The sequence below is a fragment of the Lactuca saligna genome, chromosome 4 (genome assembly GCF_052625555.1).
Source record: "Lactuca saligna cultivar CGN05327 chromosome 4, ASM5262555v1, whole genome shotgun sequence".
In the NCBI taxonomy this organism is placed as follows: Eukaryota; Viridiplantae; Streptophyta; class Magnoliopsida; order Asterales; family Asteraceae; genus Lactuca; species Lactuca saligna.
Window position 1 is genome coordinate 16,159,710 of NC_136420.1, and position 12,189 is coordinate 16,171,898.

A 12,189-nucleotide genomic window follows, 5' to 3' on the forward strand; every position below is an offset into this window, starting at 1 on the left:
CTTCTCTGCCCAGGATTAGTCACTCCTGAAAACAAAAAGATCGAAAGATTCATTTGGGGGTTATCCCAACCAACAAAGAGTCATGTTTTGGCTGCTCGTCCGGATACCTATGATAGTGCCAAGACTTTAGCTCAAACTCTGATTGATCACAACGATGATGTTAAGGAAATCACTACCACTTCTAAGCCGACTCAAAGGAGTGGCAAAAAGAGAAAATTCTGGAAGAAGAAGAAGGGTCAATCTTCTCAAGGATCTTCCAAGAAACAGCAGACTGTAGCAGTCCATGCTGCTACTACCCCTGTTGCTGCTGCTTCTGTTGTGGGATCCACAACTCCAACTCCTACCAGTAAATATGCTGGTAATCTTCCTCTGTGTGATAAGTGAAAATACCATCATCATCCTGGTCCTTGCCGAGACCTATCCTGTACCAACTGTGGTAAGAAAGGGCACACAGTTTGATTTTGCAAAACTCCTACCCAATCAGCCAACCAATCATCTGGAGCAGGTGTTAGTCAAGCCTGCTACAACTGTGGAGAAGTTGGGCACTTTAAAAGGAACTGTCCCAAGAAATCAACTACTGATAACACCGGAAGGATTCTAACCATGGGACGGGAGGAAGCAGTCACTGATCCCACTGTTGTTTCGGGTACGTTCCTTCTCGACAACTCATATGCTAGTATTCTTTTCGATTCGGGTGCTGAAAGGAGTTTTGTTAGTCATGCATTCAAACATAATCTAAAACCTGATCCTCAACCACTAACTGAAACGTTTACCGTCGAAATGGCTAACGGTGAGAAAGAAAGCGCTAACGATGTATTCATAGGCTGTACGCTTACCCTAAATGATCACTCATTTCCTATAGATCTCATGCCCGTTTCCATTAAGAGCTTTGATGTTATCATTGGCATGGATTGGTTGAGTCCCAATCATGTTGATATTCTTTGTTACGAAAAAGCCATCCGTCTCAATCTTCCTTCAGATCAAACTCTCGTAATCTATGGGGATAAACCCAGTTCCAATCTTCGTATCATTTCTTGCATCAAAGCTCGAAATCTCCTACGAAAGGAGTGCACTGCATTCTTAGCCCATGTGATCAACGAGAAACAAGAAGTTAGAGACCTCGCGAGTATCCCCGAAGTCTGTAACTTTCCAGATGTGTTTCCCGAAGAGCTTCCAGGAATTCCTCCCGAGCGTCAGGTCGAATTCCGTATTGACCTAATTCTTGGAGATACCCCCGTAGCAAAGTCTCCGTATCGCTTACCTCCAGCAGAAATGCAGGAGTTATCCAGTCAACTCAATGAGTTGCTCAGTAAAGGATTCATTAGACCGAGTTCCTCACCCCGGGGAGCTCCAGTACTGTTTGTCAAGAAGAAAGATGGATCCTATCGGATGTGTATTGACTACCGCGAGCTGAACAAGTTGACCATTAAGAACCGATATCCTCTTCCACGAATAGACGACCTCTTCGATCAACTCCAGGGAGCCAACTATTTCTCAAAGATAGACCTACGGTCAGGGTACCATCAGTTACGAGTCCGGGAGAATGATGTTTCCAAAATAGCTTTTAGGACTCGGTATGGACACTACGAGTTCGTAGTAATGCCCTTCGGTCTAACCAATGCACCGGCTGTGTTCATGGACTTGATGAACCGGGTGTGTCGTCCCTTCTTATACAAGTTTGTTATCGTGTTCATTGATGACATTCTTGTCTACTCCCAAAGCGAAGAAGACCACAAGCAACACTTGAGGTTAGTGTTGGAGACCCTTAGATCCGAAAAGCTATACGCGAAATTTTCCAAGTGTGAATTCTGGATACGGAAGGTAACTTTCCTCGGTCACGTGGTAAGCGAGGAGGGTATTCACGTAGATCCTTCCAAGATTAAAGCGATAGAGAATTGGTCGGCACCGAAGACACCCACAGAAATTCGTCAATTCTTGGGTCTCACCGGCTACTATCGGAGATTCATTCAGAATTTTTCCAAAATCGCCAAACCCTTAACCACTCTAACACAGAAAGGTGTACCCTTTTGTTGGAGTGATAAACAAGAAACTGCATTCCAAACGTTGAAGAGAGCCTTATGCAGCGCGCCTGTTCTGTCTTTGCCCGAAGGAACAGAGGACTTCGTTGTCTACTGCGATGCGTCTAATCAAGGTTTAGGCTGTGTGCTTATGCAAAGAGGAAAGGTGATTACCTATGCCTCATGACAGCTGAAAGCACACGAGGTCAACTATACCATACATGACTTGGAACTAGGAGCCGTAGTCTTTGCATTGAAGATTTGGAGACATTATCTCTACGGAACCATGTGCACAATTTTCACTGATCACAAGAGCCTGCAACATATCTTTGATCAGAAAGACTTAAACATGAGGCAACGGCGATGGGTAGAACTACTCAGTGCTTATGAGTGTGAAATACGTTACCACCCCGACAAGGCCAATGTGGTAGCAGATGCCCTTAGCCGAAAGGATAATGCAGGCCACAAAGTGAAGAACCAGACGATGACCATCCATTCCAACCTACCCATGCAAATCCGAGAAGCCCAATTAGAAGCCCTCAAACCCGAGAACATGTCAAATGAAGCCTTGAGAGGAATGGAAAAGAAACTTGAGATCAGAGGTGACGGAGTTCACTGTTTCATGGATCGAATCTGGATTCCCAAGTCCGGAGGATTCAGGGAAATAGTCATGGAGGAAGCACACAGAACCAAATACTCTGTTCACCCAGGTTCTGACAAGATGTACCTGGTAGTCCCTCCAGAAAGCCCTTGGAACCAAACTAGATATGAGCACAACGTATCACCCTCAGACCGATGGACAGAGTGAGAGAACAATCCAAACCCTGGAGGACATGCTTAGGGCATGTTTCATTGACTTTGGAAAGTCGTGGGACACACATCTATCTTTGATCGAATTCTCATACAACAACAGTTACCACACCAGCATTAGGGTTGCTCCATTTGAAGCCCTATACAGTCGTAAGTGCAGATCCCCTCTGTGCTGGGCCGAGATGGGGGATACACAGTTAGCCAGGAGTCGAGTCCCCGACAGTGCTCTCACTGGTCCTGAAATCATCCGCGAAACCACCGAAAAGATCATTCAAATCCGTAACCGACTGAAAGCCTCACGAGATCGCCAAAAGAGTTACGCTGATAATCATCGGAAACCACTAGAATTCCAGGTTGGAGACCGTGTACTGTTGAAGGTCTCGCCCTGGAAAGGCACTGTACGCTTTGGTAAGCGTGGGAAACTTAACCCAAGGTACATTGGACCCTTCGAGATCCTCTCCAGGATCGGTCCAGTTGCCTATAAACTTTGTTTACCTCATAAACTCAGTAACATTCATCCTGTCTTCCATGTTTCAAATCTCAAAAAGTGCCTATCCGATGAAACCCTAACGATTCCAATAGACAAGATCGAGATCAACGAAAACCTCAACTTTGTGGAGGAACCGATCGAAATCATGGATTGAGAAGTCAAACGTACAAAGCAAAGTCGCATCCCGTTAGTGACGGTTCGCTGGAATGCCAAGCGGGGACCGGAATTCACTTGGGAACGGGAAGATTCAATGAAACAGAAGTATCCAAAACTCTTTCCAGATCCATGATTTGTATCTTGTCTTGTGTTTTAAACTTTGAATTTCGAGACGAAATTCCCTTTAACGGGGGGATAATGTAACAACCCGAAATTTCCGTATCATTTCTTGTAACTCTTTCGTAGTACAATTTACGCAACTAATCGTCGTTTCCAAATTCGATTTCCGATCTTCCGTTTAATTAAGTCACTAACTGGTACGTATTTAAAATGACTTAATGGGTGTCTTAATACATTTAGAAATCATTTTAACACCCCATTTTAGTGATCAGAATAATTTCTAAAATTTACCATATCGGGTTACGGCAACCTAATCAGGTACGACCAAAAGCCTCGTCTAACGCCGATATCGGGTAGAATTCCACCGTATCCAAAACTTAGACACTATATAAAGTGTTTTAAGACTCCATTTGAAGCCTTTGGCTATTTTTTCATAAAACTCTCCCAACCTCTCTCCTCATCCATAATCAAAGGTCCAAAACAAAGATTTAAGGCTTCCAATCAAAGAGGTAACACCCCTAACTTGTTATTCAACCTCTTTAGCCTTCAAATTGATGTTTAAACTTAGTTTTGGGACCAAGAACATGAGTTTACGGCCAAGGATCAAGCTTGGGCCGTAAACTCCTCAAAATGGGGTTTTTGAGCCAAATTTACCCTTCCAAATCATAGTTGGGACTTAGATATGACCTTGAGGCTTACAAATCTGGACTTGGAACACATTAAACATGAATTATATGGGACAAAAGAGAGTTTACGGCCAAGGCACCTTCTTGGGCCGTAAACTCCTCTAAAATGGGGATTTAGTGCCTTTAAACATGTTCAAATGCCTTGAAACTCAACCAATGGCCTTGTGGTAAAATCTAGATGCATCTAAAAATAGTTTAAGGGTTTGTAACACATCAAAAATGCCATTTATAGGAGTTTACGGCCTAGGAAAATACCCTTGGCTGTAAACTCATAAAACCTTCTTAAATGATGCATCAAATTCACTCTACTGGCTTGCATAAATTTCTAGAATCACATGTGATTGTTTTAAGCATCAAAAACTAACTTTTCATGAGTATAGGAGAGTTTACGGCCATAGAACATGCCTCTAGGCCGTAAACTCCTAAAAGTAGGTTTAATGGTGTTCTAAATTCATAACAAGGCTTGGAAAATTAACTAGAATCACATGTGATTGTCCTTTGTAGCTTAAAACAATTTTTCTTGGCCATGGGTGAGTTTACGGCTGTAAACTCCAAGTGTGTGGCCATAAACTCCCTTTTAAGTGATATAATTCCATTCAATCCATTCCAAGGCATTTTAGAAATCCATTCCAACAATCCCCATGTCCATTTAAGCCATTAAACACTCAAAATCACACCAACATGAGTTTACGGTCGTAAACTCATGTGTGGGTGTGTTATATGGTTGTAAACTCCTTAAAATGTTTACTCTTGGGGAGTAAACTCATGTCCCAAGTCCCTAGTGCCATTACACGTCCGAAGATGTCACCCGGGTCACTCCAAATGCTCGTTTTGAAGTGTTTAATCTCGTTGGAGTGTAATGTTCCATATAATTAGTGAATGTATCCCTAATTGAATATATATATATATATATATATATATATATATATATATATATATGTGTGTGTGTGTGTGTGTGTGGACATCATTTCATTTTACATAGGGACATCGCGAGTAATCAAACCCCCAAACCAACGTCTAGTATCCAAAAACGACGCATTTCCGAGTCCGGTGAGTTCATACCCCTACCCCTTTTCACTGTTTTCACTGTTTTCAGAGGGGGGGGGGGGAACACAAGCAAAGTACAAGGGAATTCTTGTACTCAAAACATGTTTTCAAATGTGTGTTTCATATTTCATATGCTTTTATTACTGATTACCACAACTGATAACCATTTGAACATGCAGATCACGTAACATATATTTGTGAAATAGGTCTTTAAACTGTTATGTTTTACATATATTTCACAAATGGTTTTCCACATTTTATCAGTTAAAAGCATGACATTAGACATTTGAATATAATACGTGTACACTGTTTTGTCCTCGGTAACACTCCACATATATACGCGAGTGGAGGACTATCATATTATTACTAGTAAATTTGTTAATCCTGTATGATTGGAGACACGTCCTCGGCGAACACTCCACAGAGATACGCGAGTGGAGGACTACACCTGTAACCAGAATCTCTGGTATTTAGAGAGCATGACTTGAGTGTATAGATCTATACGGGGCTGACTACCCCACACCTGGCTGCTAGCTACAGCCGAACCGAAATGGTTCAAGGGTGACGAAAGTCATAAGTATGTGGACTACTTATTGCCACATGTGGACTACTTCTTGCCACAGGTTTTTAGTCTATCGTATGGTTATGGAACTCGCAATTAGGATAACAGAGATTTACTTATAGTAATAATAAACCACTTTATACATCTTTTACATCTTTCACGTACGGTAACTAACAGTCAGGAAAGTATGGGACTTTCCTGGGGAAAACATGGAACCTAACCACGTTTACATCTTTTACATCTTTTACATCGTTCACATTAGAAACCAACATGCAGGAAAGCATGGGGCTTTCCTGGGTAACACCTACATAACTAGAAAGGGTAACAAACCGGGTAACATTACATCTTTTACATTGGGTAATATACAATAAGGAAAGTATGGGACTTTCCTGGAAATACATGATAAGTAAACAGAACAGTTTAACAAACCGGATAAACAAACTATACATTTTCACATGAGTAGACATGTTTTCAGTGCACAAACTTACTATACCTTACATGTGTGAAACAACAACCAACTTTTAAGAAAATAAGGGATTTTCTTGGTGTGCGTAACATTTCAGAAACAAAAAGGATACTTGAACATTTTCACAAACAAAAACCGCTTATGAACTCACCAACGTTATGCTGATTTTCAAACCGCTTGTGTTCTCAGGTCAACGTTAGAACAGGTACCCGAAGATCTCTTTTTGGTCAGAAGACGGAGTACATGAAGACCCGTTTCATTTTGTTTATATATACTATGTATCACAACTGTACAAACTTTACTTTTGAAACAACTGTAAAACTTTTCTTATGTAATGTAATGGTTGTTTTACTTTAATTACTATGTGCATTGGATTTGATACTCAACGTGGAGTCAACCCCGGAAACGTTTCCGCCTTCGGTTTTCGGGGTGTGACAGTATTTGGTTAGGTGATCAAATGAACATGTAAAAAATAACTTTGTTCCCTTAAAAAGTACGAAAATAAAATAAGGGACTGAACGAACAAATGTGAAAAACATCATAGGGCTACAATGTCATTTTCCCTTTAATATTTAAGCGATCCATTGGAGCCTATATTTTTTTTTTAAAAAAAAATCTATTATATAACAAAATCTGATTTTAAAATATATACATAAAACACCAAATATATTAAAAAATAATTCTTCTTTAAAATATAATATTAACTAGAAGGTGATCCGCGCTTCGCGACGGTTCGAATTTTTTTTCACCGTTACATGTTTCGGTGTTTCTTTGATTTTTTTTTCTCGTTTGTTGCTTCTATCTTATGTGTATAATGTTTTGAGAAAAGTAAGGTTGTGTAGTAGATTATCGACGGTAGGGAGGACGAAAAGTGTCAACTCTACAAACTAATGTGGTAAAAACTTGAAGTGTTACATTTGGTAAATATCATGGACCAAAAGTGCCAAATTCTTCAAACCTTTGTGGCTAAGAGTGTCAAACTCCAATCTAGGGACTAAAACTGTCAAACCCCTAAATTATTGTGGCTAAAACCTAAAGGGTCTAACCTTTGGACTAAAATTGTCAACACTTAAAACTATTGTGGCCAAATCCTAAAGTCCAAAGTTAACTATTCCTAAGAATGTTACCGTGTTATGGATTAATATAGTATATTAATATATTTCAATATCCAATTCAAATACCTTTTTTTTTCTTATTTATTAATAAAAAGTGACAATGAATTATATTAATTTAACAAAAACTTAGTTTAAATCGGGTTGCTTATAGATATAAAAACGTGGATTTAATATTTTTTGATTTAATAGTATTTTTTATAGATTATTTGGTAACCAAACTTTTATTTGTTTCGATATGAAATAATTAACTTTAATACTTCTAATATTTTTTTATGTAACAAAAATACTTATAAATTTTATTTAATTAATAACAACTAAATTTGGGTTTGATTGCTAATGAAAATGAAAATTTATCTTAAGTTTGTGTAGGTGGAAGGGTAAGAAATTAGTTTTTTTAATGGATAGTTTGGTGGATATTCTTATGATATGAATTTTAGAAGTGCATATTTGTAAATGGTTCGTTATTATGATATGAAACTTACATACACTGAATTAACATAAAGATCATTTTCCTTACTTTTTCCACCGCAAAGTCACTTTTGGACATGAGATTGTTACTTATATAGTGCAAAATCATATTATTGTGAAAATCATATTTTTTTTTTATCAAAATAAAATAAAAATGAAGTCTTAATGTTATGATTTTCAGAAACCAATTCTTCAATAAGAGAAATTTTGTAATGTGAAAATGAAGTGTGGTTGTACGATCTTTTTGGAACATAAAAAAGAAAACGAAAAAAAATGCTGTGAAAATAAGGAATTTTTTGGGAAAAAATTGGTATGGTAAGTATAGTTTGATTCCCTTTTATGCATACATAGATCTTATTTCAGAATATTCGAAACTACACATGAGTCAGTTAAAAATTTTGGTGTTAGTTTCACTAATGTATGTTTTTCTAATCTTTTAGATACACAATTATAGAGCCTAACTTATGATAAAGATCTCCGGATTATTTTACACAAATCTTATAGTCCTAGTAAAACCACACATAGAACATGTCATTTGATCATATGTTACAACAGGGCCAACACCCTTTTCTTTGGAGGCCTAACTTTATGGTTTTGCCAACCAATTCACATGTCCTTCGCTAGCTAGTATACTTTACCAATAATCTTTTTAAATTCAATAAAAAAAATACCACAATAAGTATTCTTAATATTATGGTCTCGGCAACTTAGTGATAGTTGGCGTGTTTTTCGACAATAAGTAATCTTAATATCCTGTTGTGGACAATAAGCATTCTTGTATGTGTCACAACCCGATCTCATTAGTACATGGGAAAATGATTTATTAGAATATACTTTTTGTTAGATAATTTTTTTTTTAAACGATTGTCAATCAATTTTATGTTATGTTATCATTGTCATCGAATATGACAATAATAACCTGTGGATACAATTAACAAGTTTGTATAAATATGAACAAAATAATAATTTCATTACCACACCTAAATCATTTTTTCCCCTATTTATCTTACTTTTAATAGATATTTTATTTTCAGTTTTGTTCATATTATTTTTCTAAGCATTATTTGTAAATCATCGAAAATGATTAATCAATCATTTCATTTATTGTCATTTGATTTGGTAAATCATTTCTCTACTATTTTTTTTTATCAAACTTACTATTACAAATATTAATTAATCATTGATCAATTTAAAAAGTTTCTTTTTAATTAATGAATATATTTTTTATATTTGTAAAATGTTTTATGTATTTTTTATATTTTTTCTTTTGTTCTTCAGCATATATAATATTATAAAAATAAATATTTTTTAAATGTATAAATCAAATATGTAAGATCTTTATATATATATATATATATATATATATATATATATATATATATATATATATATATATATATATATATATATATATATATATATATATATAGGTTCAGGTTCATTTGAGACCATTTTAATTTTGTGAGACCGTGAGACCAAATCTAAAAATAATTTTAAAATGTAAAATAAATGGAAAAATCCAAAAATTCTTTTTTTAAATATTATTTTCGGAACTTGAATTAACTAAAAAAAATAAAAAAAATAAAAATAATCCCTTTTTTTTTTTTGAAAAATATGTGAAATATTCAAAATAGAATATTACACTGACATATTCTAAAAAATAATTTTAAAATGCAAAATAAATGGAAAAATCTAAAAAAAAAATTTTTTTAAATATTATTTTCGGAACTTGAATTAACTAAAAAAAATAAAAAAAAATCCTTTTTTTTTTTTGAAAAATACGTGAAATATTCTAAATAGAATATTACACTGTACATATTCTAAAAATAATTTTAAAATGCAAAATAAATGGAAAAATCAAAAAATTCTTTTTTTAAATATTATTTTCGGAACTTGAATTAACTAAAATAAAATAAAAAAATAAAAAAATAAAAAAATGCGTCTCACGGTCTCACAAAATTAAACCGTCTCACATGAACCTAATCATATATATATATATATATATATATATATATATATATATATATATATATATATATATATATATATTTCGTAGTAAATAAAATAAATAAAATTTTATAGTGTATTTATTACGAATTTAATAATTAATATTATAAATTAACTAAAATATATTAATTAGCTAAAAATTAAATTGAAATATTGTTTAATGAAGATTTTAACAAACACAGTAAACTCGAGCATTATTTATAAAATATGTTAACAAGCATAAAACTAAAAAAAAACTTAATAAAATCTACATGAACCCTTTATAATATTAAAATATACTTTATAAAGTTAATTATATATTATTGATATTTAAACAACTTAATTATAAAAAAGTTTCATTTAGTTTATTTATAACTATTCAGATTTTTTTAGTATAATCTACAAATTTTTTGAGATTTTTTTAATATAATTGCTTTAAAATAAAAGTATTTTGTACATGTTTTAAAATAAAATATAAGTTTTTATACTCTTAACTAGAATTTTATAATTTATTTTAAATATAACGTGTTAAACTTGTCTTCAATATAAGTACTTTCAAAAGTTATAAGAAGTATATAAAAGCTAGAATTTTTCTTCTCCTCCCAAACCACAACAATTTATCTCAGCGACACAGTTTTGCATGTCTCTACTTATGTTGGACAACTCGCCCCCTCATTAAGGTTATTTTAGAGAGTTTGTTAAAGATTCAACATATACCTCTCATGTGTGATATTAGATATTTATGTCGACGTCTGTACTTCCATATCATAATACATTATATCTATCTTTATTGAACCTCCATCTTTTAGAAAGAGTGTTAGTGTATGTGATACAGTCTCTTTATATATATATATATATATATATATATATATATATATATATATATATATATATATATATATATATATATATATATATATATATATAGTAGCTGTCTACCCTCGCAGAGCGTCGATGGCAGCGATTAGCTTCATTTGACAATTAATTTTTTTTGATGATTATTTGTATTCGGAAACATGTTATACTTCAAGGAACACAAAACAAATACATATTTTTATCAGTCAGTTTTGCAGCAATAAATTGTTTCTTTTCGCAAAATAGTTTCTTTTGACAAATATGTTCGTTTCAACGATGCGTGTCTATACAGTGTATATACGCAGACATATCATATTCTAAAGAACATTCAATGTAGTGGAATTTGATTGCATCCCACAAAAGTTGCATGTTGTTAGTTATCCCAAATTACGACATTGTTATAAAAGTCTTAGGGTTTTTAAATGAAAAGAAATAACCAAAAAATGTTAAAATAAAGTGCAATATGCACATATTAGAGGTTTGAGTCGGTTGTTTAAATGAATCTGTAAAACCCAAAAACTCGGCTTTAATTATTAATACATGATAGTCAGGAGCAGAGCTTCAACATATTATTTGGAGGGCCGAAAATATAATATGTATAAAAATCGGAGAACAGGGGGCCACAACCCTCTGGCCCTAATAAAGCTCCGCCCATGATGATAGTTTAACATACAAAAGCTACAAATTTTGTGCTAAATGAACTAATTATTAATAACGTACGTACACAAATCACAATTGTGCATTACATTAGGAGTTACCAAAAAGAATCAATAAAAATTAGTTAATCGCAAATTTTAATGGCAAGACATAATCAAATATATACTCATGATAGATCAAATATAAAAAAACCAAAATTAAGGGTCAAATGCACTAAAAATCAGTATTTTGGCAACTTTCAGTGGTGGCATGTTATTTTCATCACATAAAATAAAAATGATATTTCTCCATTAGAAATAAAATTAATCAAACATAAAAAGAAGAAAAGACAAAAATAACCTTCAATGTCGAAATGTTCATCTTCTTAAGTTCCATCTTGTTTTAATACTACATTTGTGAAACTATAAGAATTTACACCAGCAACACATGCATCTATCTGTATTATGCAAGACCTATCAAATTAATGTATTCTCCAAGTCACCTTAACTCCCCCCTGATGTATTATTGTATGCATATATGTGAACAATATGCATGGAAAATGCAACACACATGCATGCAAGGGAAAAATAAATATATTTAAACAAAATTATTTAAAGCTATATATATACCTGAAAAGGCATTCAGTCAAGCTGATAAATCCCAAACCTTGAACGGTTTATGTACCATTCTTTCTCGAGTTCCAACCTCCCAAATACATATATTTCACTAACATTTTTTTTCATATAGCATATTAGGCATATGTGGTTAGAGATA